The 14,726-nt window shown below is 36.1% G+C and overlaps 1 long non-coding RNA gene across 1 annotated transcript; it reads right to left on the reverse strand.

Annotated features, from left to right (window-relative positions):
• Window positions 1–13,022: 13,022 nt before the first annotated feature.
• Window positions 13,023–13,950, reverse strand: LOC134794606 (uncharacterized). Its single transcript, XR_010144691.1, has 2 exons — window positions 13,856–13,950; window positions 13,023–13,503 (listed from the first exon to the last, which is right to left on the reverse strand). It is a non-coding gene; the product is annotated as an uncharacterized LOC134794606 (long non-coding RNA).
• Between the last annotated feature and the right edge of the window lie 776 nt (window positions 13,951–14,726).

A 14,726-nucleotide genomic window follows, 5' to 3' on the forward strand; every position in this document is an offset into this window, starting at 1 on the left:
AGAGGGAGTCCGGAATGGAAGCGAGGAGTGGGTTTTTAGGTTTTGTAGCTAAAATACATATATTACCAAGCGAATTATACAATCCGGGTGACGTCAAAACAATAAAATTCCACTACGACGTTTTAGTACAAGTAATCAATTACGGTTTAGTATAACTAATCAATTAATCATTAGTAAAGAATTTAAAAGTTAGTTCAAAGTATAATACTAACGGAAGTAAACGGGCCGAAACCTGTGGCGTGTTATCGGCATGGCTATTTATAATCGGGTGGCGGTGCTCGGTGGGCGGTTGACGTCATCGAGGGCGCCCGCCGGGGGAGGGGCTGGCAGCGGGGGGCAGGCGCGCCCTCCGATACGCACTCGCAAATTCGCACCTCCATGAATGGACGAATTAAATTATCCTCTGTCGAGCACTGAATTTATACAAGCCTGACCTGAACACCAAAAGCCTTCTTTAAGAGGTTCTGTCATAATTTATCATTTGACACGGCTATTGCGCCGCCGTGTATGTTAATAGCTGTTTCGTGCGGCAAGCGGACTACCTACTGGAGAGATGCCGCGCGTGGTTGTCTCGAGCCTTGGCATGGATTAGCAATGAGCTCCAAATAAATAATATTTGTAAATTATACGGTCAGCTATAGTTCGTTTTTTTTAGCATTAGAAAGAACTCCACAGAAGCAAGCGTGCAGTTTTTATCAGGCTCTTTAATTGTTAATAATTATTGAATTATCTAATGTAGCATGCTCAATACATATCATTTACTTCAAATTATTACCACTAAAAGTGCCGGATTTGGAACCACAAGCTTACAATTCTGCGAATTTCTTTCTAATGCTAAAAAAAACGGACATTAAGCAAAGCATGATTTCAGTTCTATTCGAATGAATGAATGAATGAAATCGTTTATTCACAATGAACATAATTATGGTATAAAAAAATAGGATCTTAATTTATGAATGTTTAGTGTTAGTAAGTTCAAAAAGATCGTAGAACAACACAACGTTAATATCACACGGCCATTTGCGTATATATTTAGTTACTTGTTACTAATAATTAATGAGAAAGGAGTTTCTGAGATTGATTATTTTGTATTTATTCTGGTACCTATTTTGTGAATTTACGTCACATGTGTACCATGTAAACTTGGCTACAAATATTAAAATATAAAAGTGTTTTCACGAAGCAATTAAAACAAGCTCTGTCAATTAGTTCGATTATAATTAGCCGTTATTTTGGTCTGTTATTATAATCATATTACCTGCCATGTATTTAGTAATTTAGAAGTAGTTTTTTGACCAATTAACCTATTAAAAGAAAATTAAGAGTATTGCATGTAATGGTATGCCCTTAACAAATTATAACATGTCGTCAAGTATGATTTGAATTTAGTACGGATACAGAACCGAGCAGCACTGTGCGTGTGAACCGCTGTAATAATCATTTTGTTCCGTGTCAACAAAATAATTCCACTTGATGTGGGTTTCAATTCAATTATACTTATCACGCAAGGTAGTTTCCTAATCGCGGTGCTGGTATAAGAACGACGACGGCATTACAGTGGATATAATATAAAAAATAATCGAAACATTGAGGTATGCGCTCGCCAAATACACATTGGCCCTTTCACTGAGGTTTGCGAGGTCTTCAACCCCTCCCTTGAATATGGTGAACGGGCATTCCAGGACAATGTATTCGGCCGTCTGCTCAATATCTGTAAACACACACACACTGAGGGGATTCACACCAGCCCTATCAGGTATACCAATGGTAGACACAGTTTCCAACGCCTGGTCTAATGGGTTATAGCTATGATAAATATATATAAATAACGGACTTATAACGACTTTTAAACCGACAGATATGAAAGGAGTAATACGAAGGTACGTAGATAAGTACAAATCTAAAGTATGTACGAATTATACTTGTAACATACTTTCAGGGCTGCCAGTACACAATTCTTGATTATATGATCCAGTGCCTGCAATTATACGAAATTGGATTGCATTATACGAGTACACCATGAGATAAAATCGATTATTTTTAAATTTAATAGATTTTTTAAAACTTGGGGTTTAGTTTCTATTTACAAAGGTACTCTACAAATTTTCAACGAAGCCTAATGTCACCTGGGGCATAGTCCCCAGGACACTGGCCGCATTTCCCCGCTGTATAGTTAAGCTCAGCCTTTGGGCAAAATATGACCCTGCCGGTAGGTCGCCATAGACACCCCAACAAGTTTTCGGGAAATATCCTTTATTAATGTTTTGGTGTCTGACGACCAAGGCCCAAAAGTCTCGACCGCCAGTGCCGCAAATTCGTAACTATTTTTCAGAAATGCGTATTTGCGGCACTTGGCAGTCTGGGCGTCGTCAGCCGCTGCACCTGGCCTTCTGGCAGAGTGCTGGACATGGGACGGGGCCAGTGGGCCCGATTCGGATTTTGAAATAGACATCTATTAGATATCTTTTAGACATCACCAAGATACGATAACGATATGTTTAAGATCTAACCTGTCAAATTTGACATTTGCGCGATTCTGGAGATAATCTTGAACGATTTCCACAGGATATGACTTAGAGATCCAATTCACATCTAATAAATATCTTACTCTATCTAACGTAAAAGTGACATTGGTTGCCCGAATTACGCTGCAAAAGAGAACTAGTTGATATCTAAACTATAACGTATCTAGAATGGATCTAGTACGTGTAGTCTCTTGTGAATATCTTGAAGTTCGAATACGGCAGAGTGTGTACACAAGTCACGTCCCATGCCAAGGGCCGTTTAGTTTCTTATATACGAAATTATATATAAAATCAAATAAGTATCATTTGATATTTGCCAGTCGCTTTTCGATGAAGGAAAACATCGTAAGGAAACCGGACTAATCCCAATAAGGCCTAGTTTCCCCTCTGGGTTGGAAGGTCAGAGGGCAGTCGCTTTCGTAAAAACTAGTGCCTACGTCAAATCATGGGATTAGTTGTCAAGCGCACCCCAGGCTCCCATGAGTCGTGGCTAAATGCTGGGATAACGTGAGGAAGAAGAAGTTTCTTTATAAAAGAAATATGTAGTGATCTTTTTTCCATATATCTGCTTAAATTACGTCTTTTACAGTAAAATATCCATTAAATATTATAACTTTTTAATATTTTGTGTTCTACATTGTATCGATATATGTACCTACGTGTATCGGAAGTCGATAAATGATTCATGGTTATGGGATTTATGGTTTGTAAAATTGTTATTAATTCATACGAACCAAGTAGGTATAAATTATAAATGAGTTTTATTAAAAACAAAACTGACGTTTATAATTTAATTAGAACATTGTGTGATAAACACCCTCGTTTCCAATATTTCACTTACCCCCCTCGTTGCTCAATGTACTATTAAACATATATTGCTATATTGTTGCATTTTCAAGACGGTGTAAAATATTTTCTGCAATCACAAAGCTGTCTCGTGGCTTTATAAATATCGTCTAGGGTGATTCACTTTTGTATGGAGAAAAAAAAGTTGTAATATTTTTCCTGACTTTGCTCACCAATGGAGTCTCCCCACACTAAAAACTATCTATTTCAATTTTCAAAAGAATCGAATAACGTTTAGAGGTTGCACAAGTTGAAAAGGTAGAGTGAGAACCCCATACATTGCGTGAAAATGAACTATGCTCTAAACTGACAAAATATAATGAACTGATACTAAAATCGAATGAGAAAACTGAATTTTGCGTCTAAAACACGATAAAAGCACTTTTCCTTTGGAAACAGGTGGAAAAACTGAAAAATCATAATTAGAACATTTATCGAGTAACCAAAATCCAAGTTTACTACTAATTTTAAAATGTATTTATATGTAGAAGGTTCAGTATCACACTACTCTCCGCTTTGATGGTAGCCGCTTAAACCATTTTCTACCCTCCGATGTAGAGTCGTTGGTTATTTGAAAAATCTTTGTTGAAGTTGTGCAACCTCTAAATGTTGACCGATTTTAATTTTTTTTAACGTATAATATTTTTTTATCAGTTGGAACAAGAATTCGAGCAAAGTCAGATGAAAATCGAAAATTCGGAAAAATGAAACACCCTAATATCGTCGTTGCGTACGTGTCAAACACAGCACGCCAAGAAAGCAATTTAGTATTTTTACTTGTATGTGTACTTGCTGTCATATACAAGTAAGTAAGACACACACATACGCGTAAGATACAGTGTCACTCTGAAAGGGTTCACGTAACATGTTTGGCGTAAACGGCAGTTGAATTTTTGCCCCGCCAAACTACTTAAATTGAATGAGAATACCAATCGTAACTGAGCTCTCTTTCGCTCTACTCTACTAAATCACGAGTTGGGCACCTATGTAACATTGATAACAAATTTAATTAAATAGTAGTTTTTCTACTATTCTACTTTTAATGTTTGAATTAGGAATTCATGGATCAAGCACTAATTCCATTACTTCCTCTATGGTCTCGACTCAACTGTATTGAATAGTTAAGGTAACAGTCCATTTCCAACGACAGCAGCACTACCATTCATTTTACTATGGAAATTGACAATAGGCCCCGTGCATGAACTATAGGGGGCAGCATAGGAGCCGTCAGATTTTTGGCGCGAGGCGTAAATGTATTGTTTATGTTTCCGATGTAGCCCACAAGATGGCAGAACCTACTATGCACAAGGAAACGTACCGACAAGAACGGTAGATGTTAGCACTTGCTTTGGCAAAGTACATGTGCACATATGTTCCCGATTCACGCCACAAGATGGCAGACCCTCCAACGCGCACGGTCCCTATAAAACCGATGTGTTCGTACTAGTAGTGCAGCTGCGGTCAGAAATGGAATGTTACCCTTAATCATAATTTCGACCAATCAGGAATTGACGTGCTAGCCGCAGCGCTGCGGTGATCAACGTGGTTGATCAAAATTATTAAGAGGTATAAACTGTCAACCAATGACCGAAGTGTTTATAATTTTTGAACACACTTGCTCGTAACGTGAAAGTTATTGAACCGTTTTTAGGCTAATAATTCTAGATATTAAACAAGCGTGCTTTTTATTATATTAAAGCACTTGTGTGTAATGTATGATAATCCGTCTGAGTTAAGAAGGTAACTGATTGCTAATAATAAGCATGGAAATGGAGCCTTCTTAATTTGGTCGTGTAATTCCTTTTTTTTTAAAACCAACTAAATTTATACTCCGCAGACCATACAAAATGTAACAATATTTAATTAAATGTAATAATGGTACAAAACTGCCACTTTAGTGTAGTAAATGAAGGAAGTTGTTGTATGGAGACCCATGCATTAATTTCTCAGTCGATGAAATTTAGCTTGGTTATTGTATAGTATGAGCCGAGACTAACATTATAAATATCCAAAAAAAAAACACTCCTAAGTTAGGTAAAAACACAAATCTGATTATATATTGAACCGAGTAATTCCTCAGTCCAAAATTATTTTACAAAATAACTTATTTGTATCAGTATGTGATACTAGAAAAAAATCTAAAAGTTTTGTCAAACATGAGAATATTTTTTTATGATACTTCCTTTTTTTGACGCTCATTTTCATCGGAAAATTGCTCTGTCATTTTTTTCTTCTTATATGATCTTAGAATATAATTTGGCGCAGTGGGTAAATAAATCCAAAAAAAATGCGTATCGAAATGTATGCATTATAGAACTATTAAAAACTGAGAGTGGAAAATTTTTAGATTTTCATTTTGTAGGTATAAAACGGCAATAAAATGGCATTCCAGTGAAAAAATTAGACTGAGCAATTTTCCGGTCCAAGACACGCCAAAAATTTTTATCTTATTAATACTGGTATTTCTGCTGGGATAATTTTTTGATATTTCATATATTGTTGCAATACGTTACATGAATATGTCTGGTGAAGAAAGTTTGAACGGAGCATTTTTCCGTAAAAAGATATTAACGATTTAAGACTTTAGGTATTTACTTTAATACTATTATTATTATTCTTTGGAAATTTATACAATACTTTTTATTTATTGATACTTTATCATACTGTAAAGTTTTTTCTGGCTGAGGAATTACTGCGGGGTCCACTACCTTTATTTACTACACTACTTAGGGTATCTCTCGATAATGCAACTATAGAAGAATCATGTTAAACAATATTTCTGGGCATTATTTTAGACGACAAGTACTCTTGGGTAAGTCACATCGATAAGGTGTGTGGCACAAGATAAACTCTTTACGAGTCTGTAATTGATATAATTAGATTTTCAAATGTCCTTACTCGATTGAAAAACTCTGTTTTATGTCAAGAGCATATGTTCTGTAATAACTATTGTGAACGTTAAGTGGATCCACGCGTAGCACTTGTAGGACCTACGTACCTATTAGCCGGAGACATTGTTAAATTTTTACTAAATAGGAGCGGTATTCAGATTTACAGCCATATTCCAACTTTAAGATACGTCAAATAATAGACATGGAAACGATATGGATCGGATATGTCAGTGTCAAACAAGTGTCAAAAGTGAGGTGTCTACAAACAAAAACGTCACTTTTGATACTTGTTTGACACTGACATATCCGATCCATATCCTTTCCGTATCTATTATTTGACGTAGGTATATTAAAATTCGAATATGGCTGTTATACATCTTACAAAATTTTGATAGTGTTGTTTAAGCCCTATTTAGATTGTAGTTTCTTATGATCTGTTTGTAATCATCATATCCAATTATATTTCGAGTTTACTTTGAATACAATGAAAAAAATTGTTTGCGGTACTAATATTACTAAACTGACGCTATTTGCTATGAACAGCATTCGAACTTTAATAATATTAAACGCCCGAATCAATACATGTTAGCATGAACGATCTTGTGCATATTAACGCGCGAGGGATGTCGAATTTTATGAATTTTTAAGTTTGAATCGGCCTCCTTAACACATTCACTACCCCCGACGCACATGTGCGTCCACCGTCATACAAGTTTGTTCCTAAGCCACGCCCCCTGGCAGTGAATGCGTTAACTTTCTTAAGAAACAAACTTTTGTTTCCCAGTGTCTGTATCCAGCAAAAACGTTAATTAAATTTATTAGGTTGATCAGGCGTCGGGTGGATGAATTGAGGCGGACAGGGTAATCCGCAACCTTTCGTGGCACGTTATCTTATGGTCGTTGAAGCCGAGCTTAAACGCCGCCCACGCGCAGCTCGCTTCCATCAACAGCGCTCGGATTTATGCCAGCTTAATAGCTAACTATACGCCAAGCGACTCATTAAAGGATAGTTAACTCTATGCCAAACGTCACACTGAAATATAGTTTAATACCTATACTATTGCTGAGAATCATGACGAGTTTATTAGATGCAGACGTTAAAACACGTTAACGGAAAGCCGTGCCCAACATGCTTCGTTTGGGTACGATTATATGCTAACTTTGTTTTAACTCACTCTACAAGTACGATTTTGTACCCGCTTACATACCTACTCCCAAACTTTAATTTAAAGTCCAATATAGTTCCTGTATAGCTACCATCAGTTTGGCACTGATGCTGGCGTGAACGTAACTTACTTTCTATGCATCTCGCTCGTACTGGCATATTAGTATGAGCGACAGTGTTGGCCGAAAGTTAATGCAAATTGAAAATGCTGGCCATTAACCATTATAAATTGAATTGTAAACTGTAATCGTCCGTTACGGTTTAAGGCTCAATTTATAATGGTTAATGGCCAACATTTTCAATTCGCATTAACTTTCGGCCAACACCTGAGCGAGATGTATTGAAAGTTAATTACTTATTATTTATTTATTTATTTTATTCTTGTTGTTGTAGCGTTAGGGAGCGGAATAAGCGCATAAATGATTTATTTACACATTTGTTATTAAAAACCAAATGATATCCTTTCGTAAAATAAATCAGCGGCGCTTGGGTGAGTAACTGGTAATTTTATTGTATATTGAATTGAATTGAAAATATTTATTTCAGATTTACATCCATATTTGTTAGTATAACTTAGGAACTAATGTTAATTTTTGTACATAATATTATACAGTCACCTGCAATAATATCTTACACAACTAAGGCCGCAAAAATATCTGATACGATCTTATTTGTAGAGCCATAAGAGCGTGTCACATATTTTTGCGGCCTTCCAAGAGTAACATATTATTGTAGGTGACTGTACTTATATTAAACAATATCCTAAACTATTTTCTAAATTTAAGAATTCGTATAACTTGGCGAATCCATTGCGCCAGTATAGGATTCTCAAGCCTCTCTGCAATGACCTCCAGAATGCTGTTGGTACTGCCCCTAAGCCTACCCATCGTATATAAACCTAGATAAAGCATTTACCTTGACAATCCAACCAGTTATTTGGTACAAAGATTCACCTGACTTTTTTCCGTCCGCTCTAAATTAAGAAACGGCCCAGAGCAAAACACTTTATCTAATATATTGAATACATATAAGTAGAGCTAAAAGGTCCGAGAAGCCAGCTTTACAATTATTTTATATTTATTTGAGTTGTTTTAGAGTTCCGTAATGAGACCACCATCTGTTCTTCTGGTTGAAGAAATCTCACTTTTTACACTGACGGATCAAGCCCATAACATATCCATATCAAATCTATAACATGTTATAACAATCTGAATACGCCTCTGTGACTATGTTAAATAATACATACATAATATATCTACATTTAGAAATTGCACATGGGTTGACTAGCAGAGGCGGCTCGTGGCAATATTTAATGGGTAATAGCGAACTGCATGCAGTTCATTTAACAAATGGTACGCATTAAATAGGCTAAATGACATTTTTTTATTAATGGTATCACCCGTCCAGTTTTTTTAGGATCAAATTTCTATATGGGACTCATTGGATTAAAGAAATACAAAAATCAGAAATGATAGTCAAAGTTACACTGTCGTACTTCACTCGCGAAATGGTCCTAACAAAACGAAGGCCGGTTTTTAGTAAAGTGACCGGGACGTCACGGTCACTGAGAGCCCATTTTGAAGTAACTACTTATGGAAAACAAGAAAATTGCGATTTTGTAGGTGAAATGCGTTTATGTATATAGTTGCGATATAATCATTTTTTGGATAAAATGTAAGGAATCAAATTACTGTATTCCTTTTTGGAAGTTAAAAAATACCTTAAATGTAGACATTTTTAGATCATGTATTTTTTTATAATTTCCATATTTTAAGTATTATTTCAATATCCACATTATTGTGTTAATTTCCTATCTGTTTTATAGATTTTGTTATAAAATTCAACATGTGTCAACATCCCTATTATTAGTAATTTAAATTTTCCCGGCTCCAAACATAAGATACGGCCAAGACAAAACCAAATACATTTTGTTGCTTTTATCACAAATCACAACGACACAACCACGGTGTTCTTACATTATGTATTGATCCAGATTCCATAAATAACAATCTTTATCTCTCAATTAATGCAATACCTCATCAAAAATACACATGTATTTTCACAACACAAGCCTATAAAGTAAGGCTCTATTTACTCTTCAAAAACTGATGAGGAAGTTACATTTTATCCACAAGACTTTCGAGTAGATGGCGATACTTTTTGACATTTAACAAATTTAACACATATGAGTGAAAAAATAAGGATCATAGTCAAATGGTGTTCTAAAAGTGTTAATAATTTGTGTCGAAAGATGGCAGTAAATGTACTGACTACATAATTTACTGTGACAATATTCCTCTATTTCTAGTTCTCTTTGGTGTAGGGTTCCGTAGTTACCCTTCCGTTAAAATAGGCTAAACTGTGTAGAAGATTGTTAACAAAGGGATAAAATGTTGCTTGGTGCCTTTCACCCGAGTTAACACGTTCACTGCGTTACGGGGGCTTTTGAACCCCGTACGATGTCATCATTCAGTGCGGAGGCTAAAAATCGTGTCTACTCGCTGGTGCGGAAGCTGTATCTTGGATATTTTTATGACTACGATAAAAACAAATATACATTTGAGTTTCTTGTCAAAAGTATAACCAAGTGGTATATTCAGAATATACGAGGTCTCAGGAGCCCCGTACCGACCAGGGAACAAATTTTGCCTTCTAGTGCGATACGGGTTCCAGTGAACCCCGTATAGATTTTAGCTGGCCCGTACGGGGTTATGACCACAAAATCACTAGTGCAGTCAGCATTGCAAGACTTCTTATCGGTAAATTAAAAATAATGCGTTTGGGACGCATGCTAGAATGGTATTATTGCAAAAATAATGTAGTTAACAATTGGTATAATTTAGAACAAGTAACTATACTTCACGACATAATCATATCACTGAATGTTACGTATTGTTGACTGCTGCTCAGTAATCAATTTTGACACCAATCAGTGCCAGACATGTTGTGTCCGAAAGTGCCGTTTTTAATATTAAAACTTTAGCTTTCAATCTGAAAAACGATATTTAGTTATTACTATAGTAAGCGCTAAAATATCGTTTGTTTTATTTCCCATCACTATTGATTTATCGACATAAATAAGGTATGTGCGTTACGGGGTTTGCTAAGCCCCGTAGTTTTTCAATTTTAGTGCGATACGGGGAGAAAATAACCCCGTCCTTTCATTTCTCTATAATTTCATACGTTTTTATCGTATCTACGTGCGAAGGGAACATGACGTAGTTAATTTCATACTCTTTAAGTTTGTCAGAAAAAAAATTATATAATAAAATATTTCAGGACTTTATAGCAGTTTTAAGAGACTTGGGTGTACGGGGCACTTTTATACCCGTAACGCACCAAGGTGTAAACCACTACGGGGCGGATTAGACCTCGTAACGCACTACATTTTAGGTAAAGGTTTTGGCTTGCCGCAGTGAACGTGTTAAACAATCTACTTTTCGTTCTAAATCTGCTAATAGTCAACGGCTTTACTCATTCAGCCAATGAAACTGTTTGAGAGATATTAAATAACAATTGAACGAATTTTATCTTACATTGTACTTTATTTACATGAATATTGCCTAATAAGTTAATAACTTTAAAAATCCATTTAATGTCGTAATAACTGACTTGTTATATTAATATTTTATGGCATACGTAGCAAATGTGTTAAAATTAACACTTTCATTTCCAAGCACTGCCTAGCTTACGAAGTAATTAAAATTTAAATGAAGTATGTGGTGGGTGAGCAACAATAACCACCATTATGTAGACAGGGAAAACATTGCTTTTAACCACAGGGATTATTTTCAGAAAATAAGCAGGTTTTAATAAATGTCGTTTTATAATCTTCCTAAAATTTGAAGGAAGACGCTGATATTAATATTGCGGGATGAGAGTTTTACTTTTCCTTAGTTCACGTAAATTAATAATGCTAACGGTAAAACTCTTTTATTCTTTTTCATGTCAATCTTAAAAGCCAACCATTTGCATATTTAAGCAGTTTTAAGCAAAACCGGGACGGATTAATTCGTTGGATTACATGATTAATGATTAAGAGTAGGCATAATGATAAAGGTGCTGTTTTGTCGTATTTTGGCGTCATATACGAGTATAAAATACAAGCACATCGAGGACACGTGTCTATTTGTATTATATACAGGGTGTAATCGTTAAGTGTAGCCAGGCGATAATTCCGTAAATATAACAGATATCAGAAAACTTCAAAAACATGTTTCGTCCCAAACATGCCAAGGATGACATCCGCAACAGGCTTCGTCATTATATAATCTAAGTTAAACAATATAACTGTCACGAATCGTACCTGGCTCAAATGTCCCCAATACGCTGGCAGCGTTACTCGTACCGCGCTGAATGGCCAATGAGATCTGTTGGACCAGGTACGATCCGGACCGAGGGTCGCACCCCCTGTCCCTCAGCCACCGACCCAAATCCCTTACAAAGTCCCTAGCCTCCGCTTTATATTGATTCTTGATATCTTTATATTGATTAAAAGTATTTAAACTAGGCACTATCTTATATAACTCATTTTAACCTAAAACAGGACTTTATCGCATGCATTTGCTTTTATTATTAACCTGACGTTATGAACGTGCATTCTTGGTCGCTGCAAACCACAAATTAAGAGCCAACGGGAGTGGTCATTTCTCCATACATTTTCCTCCGTGGTTTTTGAAGCTAGAGCAATGATTTTTTCAACACAGATTAATATTGTCAATATCTGTGTCGGACCGTTTTGCTTTTTTTGATATTTTTGTTTTATAAGGCGCTAGAGCCCTTCAAAAATGGCCCAAAATGGCCTAATTGACTATGCCGCAATGAGAGGCGTGGCATTCAAAACTGATATCAATTAGCCAAAAAAGCAAAACGGTCCGACACAGATAATTTCATAATCATTTAGAATTCCAAATTTGGTTACGATTGGTTAAGTTTTGGAGGAGGAAACAGAGGAGTACGAAACCTCGATTTTTGAGATTTTTACGCAGGATTTTTCGCCTTGTCCTTATCGCAGTACTTTTAGGTGCCGCTTCCGCTAGCGAGACGGGTATATTTACCTAAAATATTTAAAACTCAGCTCCTGTTTTGTCTTAAACAGACACCGCATATATTTTTCTGGAAAGCTCGAGCTCAGCATACAGGTAGGAATTTACTTGTAAAATGCTACTCTGCGAGCAGCATTAAGGATGACTCACGTTAGACCGGGCCGTGTCCAGACCGGAGCTTCCGGCGCATCATTTTCTATGGAAAGCATCACGTGATCGCATGTCATATCATAGAAAAGTAAGCCCTGGAAGCTTCGGCCCGGACACAGCCCGGTCTAACGTGAGTCATCCTTTATTGAGCTGCATTCTACATCACATATATTACTAACAATTTAACGTATACGGAGTGAAATCTGGACAAAGTTTTAAACATGTAAATTTAAAATTAATCTGATGAAATTTCTGGATTCCTTCTCTTGAAATTATGGTCAATCTAGAACAACACCACCGCGAAACTGTATGTAATTTCTCCAGTACTATTTCCCTATGGCCGAAAGCGAAGATAGTGGAATATTTTGTGGAAGCGGGATAGAGCTAAAGGTATGTATAAAATATTTTGCATCCTTTTTCTTTAAAAAAAACTACCCCTAGTAAGTCTGGTTCAGGGAAACATTCCAGCATTAGGTAGTTTTCTGGGAGAGATCGATTAAATAATATGAAGGCTCGCTGAGTCACAAAATCTTACAGAGAGGTCACGAGAACATCCAAATGTGACAGTAAAACTGTTCAAAATATCTTGAGATATGGGCATCGACAAAAATTCATGAAAAGTTAAGCCCACCGCTCTGAAAATTAAAAAAAAAGCTCTGAAAATGCGGCTACGTCGTTTAGTCAAAAATGTTAAAAAACAGCTGTTTTTGCATTATGGGATTTATGAGTGACTAATTATAATTATGTTACTTAAAATGGAAATTCTTGGCAAGGTGACTATTATTTTGAGAACACCAATGGTGCAACGGACGAGAATGTGAAATATGACGAGCATACGAAGTTTCATAAAAAAAGCTTTCCTAAGGAAGATAAAATTTTACCTTAAAAACCGGGCAAGTGCGAGTCGGACTAGCGCACGAAGGGTTCCGTACCATAATGAAAAAAAAACGGGAAAAAATGCAAAAAAAAAACGGTCACCCATCCAAGTACTGACCACGCCCGACGTTGCTTAACTTTGGTCAAAAATCACGTTTGTTGTATGGGAGCCCCATTTAAATATTTATTTTATTCTGTTTTTAGTATTTGTTGTTATAGCGGCAACAGAAATACATCATCTGTGAAAATTTCAACTGTCTAGCTATCACGGACGGACGGACGGACGGACGGACGGACGGACGGACGGACAGCGAAGTCTTAGTAATAGGGTCCCGTTTTATCTTTTCGGTACGTAACCCTAAAAAATGCCAACATTTGTGTTTTCGATACTGATGGCCTTAAGGTATCATAACTGCTGTTAAAAATCTCGCATTTGAGTAATCTTTATTTTGCATGTATTAGTTTTCAGCAAGGCATTTTGCGAATTTGGCGAATATGATAATTACACTAATTAAAATTAGCTAAATACATTATTAAAGACCATGCAAATTTATAGTAAATAAGTATGTGGTTTTTATTTATTACGATGGTTATGGAGATATAGTTATACTAATGAACACAGGTTGTAAACGTACTTAAACAAAATTTATATGGGAGTGCTTAATGGGTGCTGACCTCGAGGTGTTTTATCTATCTATCTATACATATAATAAAGCTGAAGACGGTCGAAAGTCTGTACATGGAAGATATTTGAAAAAAAGTTGGCTGGGGATACTTAGAATCGATAACAGAACACGTTCCAAAAGTTTTTAGAATTTTTGTCTGTTTGTCTGTTTATCTGTTTATCTGTTTGTCTGTTTATTTGAACGCGCATCACGTGAAAACGGCTGAACGGATTTTGATGAAAACTTTACTAATCTGTCGAAAAAACCCCCGGCCAGGTTATAGGCTATAAAAATTCAACCACTAAAAGGGGGGGTAGCCACAACTCTCGATTGACATAAGTTTGCCCCTGAATCTTATGGCGCTACTTAGGATGGAGGGGCAAACTTTTTTCAAATATGTGCTACCACTATTGAGTACCCTGGTAAACTAACAGATGGCGCTGAATTTAATACGTTGTGACATGAATAAGCCACCGAGGAAAGATTTTGCCAAATTAACTCTAAGTTTAGAAGACACGGATATCAACAAAAATAATGGAATAATTATGTTGATTTAATAAATT

This window comes from Cydia splendana, chromosome 10 (assembly GCF_910591565.1).
Source record: "Cydia splendana chromosome 10, ilCydSple1.2, whole genome shotgun sequence".
Classification (NCBI taxonomy): Eukaryota; Metazoa; Arthropoda; class Insecta; order Lepidoptera; family Tortricidae; genus Cydia; species Cydia splendana.